Here is an 8,791-nt window from a genome sequence, read left to right as displayed (position 1 = left end):
TTACCACTTTTCCACCACCGAAACCGTAAGGGCTAACAACCAGATATTTTCATAAAATTCATCACTCAAATTCATCACTATATCCACCAAGATTCATTGAGTTATCACAGTATTAACCATATATCAATATCAAAATATTCTTAAAATTTCTTTGCATCTTTGCCTCCACTGAATCTACAATAGTCACCAAATTACAATTTTCGCACAATATATCCCTTGATTTCACGAATATATTCACATAGCTCCATTGAAATATCGTTATATTCAATGTATATCAACTTCAAAAATCTGTTAGAATTTTGGTTTAACTTGGCCACTGCCGAACCAATAACGGACACGAATTCTCGCAAATTATATATCTCTACATTATCTGTGTATCCACTATGTTACATTAATATATCGCAATTATTGCCATATATCAATGTCAAAAATCTTTAAAAACTTTGATTTAAATTTTCCAGCGCGAAACTATAACGTACACCAACTTCAACTAAAAAAATATTTCTCTCGTATCACCAATTGTTCCATTGAATTTTATTAATATGTCTCAATATTCACCATATATTTATATGAAAAATCTGCTAAAATTTAGCATAACTTGCCACAGCTAAATTTATATTGACCACCAAGTTGATATTTTCTCAAATATATCACTCGATGGCAATCAACGTTTCCAAGTTTGATTGAAGTATCACAATATTTACGGCATATTTGTATTAAAAATGTGTTAAAATTCTGGTTTAAGTTGGGCACATCCAAAACTAAAACTACTTGATATTTCATGGATTAAACATCAAATTTTTACCTAGGAAGGAATATTTTCTTCCTCCAGTTTACTTATGTTTTGCTTCTTTTTGAAAGGTCACTAATTTTTACTTTATTTTTAATTTTAGGTTGAGGCTATCAACCAGTGCCTGTACAGGCGGGCATGTATTTGTTCTTTCATATACACTTGTTTGTTTCCTTACCACTTTTGATTGTTATATTACATTTAGAATATATGGTTAGTATAGGGACTGTTGCAGACTTAGGAATTAAATATTATATATGACATTTTCCGTTAGTACTTGCCTTTTTAATTAATATCCCTATTTTTTGGTTCATCCATGTTTGCCGAGGGCATATGTTGAGGCTAATGTAACTGGGTCAATAGTTCTAGCTGATGTTCTGCAAAAGATAGGGGGCTATGGTTTATTACGTATTATGTATTTTATGGAAAATGAAGCTTTGAATAAAAAGTTGATTTGATTATTAATTATTTTTTGGGATTTGAAGAGTTAGATTGGTTTGTTTGCAAACCGATGTAAAATCTCATTGCTTATTTGTCCGTAGCTCATATACACCTAGTATTGACAGGGCTGATGACGGTAGGGCTGTGGGGACTTAGAGGAGCACCTACCTTGATGTTTGCACATGGGTTATTTTCTTCTGGATTGTTCTGTCTTACAAATATTTCTTATGATCGCTTAGGAAGTCGAAAGTTACTAGTTAATCGGGAGATATTTTCTTTTGTACCGAGTATAAGCCTTTCTTACTTTCTAGTAAGAATTGCAAATAAAGTTGCTCCACCTGCATTGAAATTATTAGGTGCAATAATTCTATTAAATAGAAATGTTGGTTGATCGTCAACAAGTATGATGGGTTTTGCCTTACTTTCCATTTTTACTGCTGCTTTTGTATTTATATTCATATATTCAACATGGTGAATTTTACTCTAATGTTTACTCTTGTTGAGGGGGAAGTTTCCGGGAGTACTTATTGTTAATATTACATTGAAAATCTGAAATAAAATAGTACAAGCAGTACTAGAGTTAAACTAATAAAACTCACACTATAAAATCAACATTTCAAACATCTTCTCTCTTATGGATAAAAATAAATAAGTTCCATAAAATCTCATTAGCCGATTAGTACGGAGCTCTATGCCTAATCCTAGGGTACGTGGTGGCTCAGTAGTAGCTTCGGTGCTTGGGTTCCTTGGTTCGATTCCAGCTCGCACCGTGTGGACGTTGTGATGGACAAACACCGTGCTCGTAGGTTTCCTCGGGATTCACCCACTATCTTCATTTTACAATTTCATTCATTTCTCATTATCACTGTCTCATTTAGCCTAACAGGCATAAACGTGGGACGTAAAACTCATTTCATTTCATTTCTAGACCTAATTTTGAGGCACCGTGTATATTCACCAATTTTCATTGAGATATCAAAATATTTTAAATAAAAATATATACCAAATGTCCTCTAAAATTTAGGTATAACCTGGCCACCGCCTGAACTAGTATACCCACACACCTCAAATTTTTACTAAATGTATCACTCAAAATCATATATATATATATATATATATATATATATATATATATATATATATATATATATATATATATATATATATATACACTAAGTTTCATTAAGATATCACAATGTTAAGCAATTATCTATATCTAAAATCTGTTAACATTTGTTATTACTTCGCACCGCCAAAACTATAAAGTCTACAAGCTTCAAGTCTCCACAAAATGTATCACTTAATATAATTAATTGTTCCACTGAATTTCTTTGAAATATACCAATATTTACCATACATCTTCATCGAAAATCTTTTAAAAACATGGTACAACTTCGCCATCACCGAAAGTAAAACGGTAATAATCTTGATCTTTTCATATAATATATTATTCAAAACACGAATATTTACAGCAGTTTCCATTGAGATAACACGATATTTACCATATATTAATATCAAGAGTACTTTAACATTTTGGTACCACTTGGGCACCGCCTAAACAATAACAGTCACCAATATATAAATGAGTAGCAGCACCATATCCGCTGTGTTTCCTCGAGATACAATATTTACCATATATCAATATCAACAATCTTTTAAAATTTCAGTTTAACTTGACAACCGCCGAAACTATAATGAACTTCAAAGTTTCACAAAATACATCTCTCTACATCATCTATGTATCTATCTAGTTTTATTCAGATTTTGCAGTATTTACAATAAATCTATAACATTTTTTTTTAATTTTGGTTTAAATTTTGCAGCGTCGAAACTATAACTGCCACCAAGTTCAAGTTTCCATGAAATGGTTGCATTGAATTTCAATAAAATATCTCAATATTTACCATATATCTGTATCATGAATGTGTTAATATTCTTGCAAAAATTTGTCACCACCAAAAGAATATTGGCCACTAACTTGGTATTTTCGCAAATATATCACTCGATAATGTACCACTAATATATGCATTATATCCACGGAGATTCGTTTATATGTCACAATATTAACCATATATTTATGTAAACAATTTCTTAAATTTTCAGTTTAACTTGCTCATCGTCGAAACTATAACGACCAGCAACTTCAAATTTTCACAAAATATATTCCTCAATATCGCCAATTTAGTCACCAAGTTCCACTGAGATATCGCAATATTCACTATATATTTATAAACAAAATGTGTTAAAAATATAGGTATAACTTTGCCAAAGCCGAAACTTTAACGGCCAACAATTTGATATTTTCAGAACATATGTTAGTCAATACCATCAACATATATGAACCAAATTTTCAATGAGATATCACGATATGTATAATTTGAAACTTAAAAATCTGTTGATACTTCGGTGCAACTTTTGACCTCCGAATCTATAAGGGGCACTAAGTTAATATTTTCACCAAATATATCGCACATCTGCACCAACGTATTGACATTGTTTTATTGAGTTACCAGAATATTTACCATATATATCTATATGGACAATGTTGAAATTTTGATATAACTTAACCTCCGCCGAAACAATAAAAGACACCTACTTCAAATTTTACAAAGTACATCACTCAATAACTCCAATATATCGACCATGATAAATGGTGTTATCACAATATTTACAATACATCAATATAAAAATGTATTAAATTTTTGTTATAACATTGCCACCGTCGAAACTGAATAACATGCGAACTTCGAAATTACATGAAATATATCACTTAGAAGCACTAGTATATGCAAGAAATTTCATTGAATTTTCGCAATATTTACCACATATTTACATAAAAAATTTGTTCAAAGCTTGGTAGCACATGGTGCTGAACTCTGACCACTCTCTCCCTATTCTGTAAACTCCTTTCTTAAACATAAACACAATATATTATATACTTTTGTGTGTTGCCCAAAAATATCCTAGAATACGCCACTGATTATTTGGTTATCATTTCCGAAATAAAGCAATAGAGTTTACTTGCACACGATGTTCCAAAAATATTTTTAAACGAGATTTGTCTGAAAAATAATGGGACGGGGGAATTTAAAATTTACTTCTATGCTAATCTACAATCAGGAAGGTATTTCTTAACTCTGGACCCTATCCGTCTTCCCCACGGTTCTTGGTTTTGCTATTAGGAGTCTTTTTGAATGTTCTGAATCACTGCCATGACCCCTATTTTAAAAGGCACTCTCGCCTTCAAAATGAATCCCATTGATAATTACTTCGCCTTCGTCTCTACAAAAGTACACAATCGAAAGTAATTGTTGAATATCTATTTTAAATTCTGGTGAACTTCACAAACAGATACTAATTCACCTATTAGTGAAATTGGACAGTGTGCCCCTTGCAACATTTCTTATGCACACTGAAACTCTAGTACAGGGTTGCCAGTTCATCGGTGTGTTAATTTGGTATCAGCAGTTTTTCACATATTTTCCACACTTAAATTTTGCTCAAAGGCCAAAATCAGCTGTTTTTCTAACATCACTAAAAAAATCAGACTCTTCAGATCCAAACAACATAAGATAAATATAAGCAAGGGTTATTATGAACCCTCTTTAATTCTTACGTATAGCTTACCTCCAAATCCATGTATATTTTTCTGTTCTTTCTCCTACCTTCATGACATTGTCAAGTGTTGTTCAAGTATAATTGCAGTGAACTGTTGATTGAAGTTCAGTATTTCATTCAATGTTGTAGTTGAAAGTTTCTTTACTGTATATTTAGAACAAAAGTGAGAGAAATAGCTTGAGTGATAATATTATAAAAATAATATTAATAGTAGGGTTGCCATTTCTCCTGTAACACTCCAAATTCTCCCGAAATCGAATTAATTTTTCCGGCCTCCCGTACAAGCTTTAGTATCACCATGAATTATGAGAGAAATGAATTACCTCATAAATGAATTACCTGAATTACAAGAGAAAAAAATGACTGAACTTAACCAAGAAGCCTAGCCTTTTTTGAGTTTGTTACTGTGTCAGCGAGGACCAAGTACTGCAAAACGTACTTGCCAGCATAAGACAATAACGACACTTAGGAGATTGACGAAAGTTCTCACTTTCGGAGGGCGCTTCTTTTTTGAATTTAATCTATCATCCTTCTTTTCATTTTCATCTTCATTTGGGCTTCGGCCCACTGCATATAACATGACGGATATTAGCAACGTTTCTGGCAACGCAACATATAACATGTCGGTATACAAACTCCAGCCAATATACGGCCAAACGGTTGGCAGAAAACTCAACCCCTGATTGTTACCGGAACGCTACAGTCAGGACTTACCACCAGAGTCACTGCTAGTTACGCTGACTGCATCAGTAAAGGGCAGCGGTCTCTCTCGGATGGTGAACCATAGATCAGAAAAATCAGCGAGTTACACCTATCGTTGATCAAAGTATGAGCAATTCAATGGATTGGGCGTCTAATTCACTCGATGACTCCAATACACATCAGCAACTAGAAACTATATATAACTTTCTGCTGACGAATTATGATCAAAAGTATAAAAACGTTAGAGCAGTTTTTCAGCAGTTGATTAAATATGTGCCTCGTCCTAAGTTACGCGAAATCGTCAAAACTCGTAGAGCCATTATACTAAAGTCTACCAACTCAAAGTTTTTATCGCATGTGCGAAACAAGGCCACTTTTGAGATTTTTGGAACAAAGGCTAAACTATCAGCACTAACTCCAAGTGCACTCTAAACTTCTTCTCCCTTGGCAATGTTATCAGTTGTTATACACAGACTGAAACCAGATCTCACCAATGTGGAAATCTATGAGGAAATACATAAGGAAGGATTTCCTGTAAAGCGATGTATCCGGAGAAAGAACAATAATGGAGCAACATACTCAGCGATCAACCACAGTAATCCATCTCTTGGCCACTGGAGCTTACATTTATCAACGACGTTATAAAGTCGAACCCTCTCGCACATCTCCTCCTCTCCCGTTACAATGCAAGCGATGTCAACTGTATAATGTACACCCAACATCCGAGTGTACTAATGATATTAAATGTAGCTATTGTTCATTACAACATGCTACGAAGGATTGCCCCAACCAAAAGTCGCCACCACAGTGTAGTACGTGTCCTGAAAAAAATCCAACATACACAACAACCTGAACCTTCGAAACCAAAACTTGTTGCACCCATACGGTCTGCTGACCGTCCCACTCCACCTGCTAATTCGTTACTTCATCCTGTTAGTGTTGACGATGTCCTCCATTTCCTCACAATTACTTTACAAAACATTCATTCGTTTCTTCGCACTCACATTCTCAACCAAATCATTCATGCAGCTAAAATTATATATAAATTATATTCTTCAGCTCCACGCAACCTATTCTGGGGCAAAAGTTCATTTCTAAATCCAACCTATCGAAGTTTACGTTTAATATGGCAGCTTTCATTTGCATTTTTTTCGTTTCTAAATAATGGCTTATAGTTTCTTATTTATGAACACCCGCTCACTGTTGACCCATCAAGTACTCTTTACACACTTATTACAGGAAGAACACATCTCAGAGTTCGCGCTCAATGAAACTTACCTGACCCCTTACTTACAGTGTTACATACCAAAATATAACTTACTACGCCTTGATACTCAGTCTGGACCATGTCTGTACGGCGGTACAGCTTTCGGCATTAGCAATCGTCTACCATACCGCATTGTTACTGCGCCTCAAACTTTCAATCTTCTTGAATACTTATTGGTTTTGTGGTCGCTCAGTCACCTTTACAAATATCTATGTTTGTCCAGGAAAGATTCTAGCCCTGACCTCTTTCGTTTAATTGATACACAATCTCGGCATTACATTATCATGGCAGACTTGAATTTCCATAGTGGATCACAGGGCGACAAACAACAATTTCTTGATTTTATACAAACTTCCACTACAGGAGAATTTCACATATTGCAACAACCTACGAGACCAGCTAGCAACACAACGCCTGACGTTGTAATAACCTCGTCTTCTCTATCTTCTTTTATCAACATTACTGCACTAGATTCAATCGGCAGCGTTCATGTTCCTAATAAACTAGAACTGCAATGTACAGTGAAGTCGTCAAATCCCTTACCAGCTAAGAAAATTTATCTGTATCATAAAGCTAATTGGGATCTCTATCGATCCACAATCGATGATTTTATTAGTACACTCACTATACCTACCTCGCAGCATAGTGTTGATCAAGTCATCACTGACCTTACTCTTGCAGTTCAAGGTGCCGCGGAACTTTGCATTCCTTCTATTCGCGTCCAACCGCATAAACCTATCTTACCACCAAGATATCTTGCACTAATTTCTGCTTCACGCTGAGCTTATCGTGAGTACCGAACCAGTGGTAGCTTGGAGGCACTACGCTTATACCGCCAATACCTCCGAATATCACAGGACTACATTGTAGCATACAAGCAAATACAATGGATTCTAACGTTTAACACACTTACTACAGAAATTCATCCCAGCAAATATTGGCGTAAATTCAACCAACTTACTGGCAAAACGTCTCGTACAATTATCCTCTAATTCACAACCATCAAGCTCTTAATTCAGACATTGACAGGGCGAAACTTTTTGCTACATTTTTCCAAGAAGTATTCACTCCTCTTTCTGAACGGCACAAAACGGACTGCCTTTAATCTTGGATCAACCGTCACGCCGATCCGACCGCTCCTCATCTCCAGCCATCTGACCACCATATTCTGGAACCTAATAATCCACTTACCCAGGCTATAGAGCCAGATGAGATCAGGGCCATTTTGACAACCAAACGCAGTACGGCACGTGGATTCGACTCCGTCACATACGCTCTCATCAAACAGGCACCTCCTTCTTTTGTCCTGATTCTAAGTCATATTTATACTTTCATCGTGCCTACTAGCTTCTTTTCGCTCGATTGGAATTATTCTAAAGTTCCTTTATTTCCTTAGCCTAAGAACCCACCATCATACGTACAATCGTATGGCCCGATCCATTTAACAAGTTTTGTGTTGGCAAATTGTTAGAACGTATACTCATTCGACGGCTTCACGCCCACCTCCTCATGCATAATCTTCTGCGGGAGCTCCTCCATGGCTAAGCGGTTAGCGTACGCGCCTTTGGCGTGGGAGACCCGGGTTCGATTCCCGGCGGGAGCTCATGTGGTTCGGATTCCACATTAATCAGTAGGTCCACGTCTCATATAGCCTCGCTGCTGAAAGGGACGCTAAACTAAAATCAACTCAACTCAATCTTCTGCGGTTCCATCAAGATGGGTTCCTGCCGCGCTTCAGTACACTCGATCAACTCTTAAGACTCTCCACTGTTATTTTTAACCAATACAGCAAGGGATTTTCTTCTTGTTTAGTAACGTCTGATTTGAAAAAAAACATTTGATACGGTGTGACATCCTGGCTTGATTTACAAATTACATAACTATATGTTGCCAATAACCTACATGCGATTAATCAATACTTCCTTAACAGGCCGTCTTGAATATATTTCTATTAACAACGCTTTATCACACCC

This window comes from Thermobia domestica, chromosome 4, assembly GCF_964235325.1.
Source record: "Thermobia domestica chromosome 4, izTheDome1.hap1.1, whole genome shotgun sequence".
Taxonomy (NCBI): domain Eukaryota; kingdom Metazoa; phylum Arthropoda; class Insecta; order Zygentoma; family Lepismatidae; genus Thermobia; species Thermobia domestica.
Note: the sequence above shows the minus strand (reverse complement) of the source record.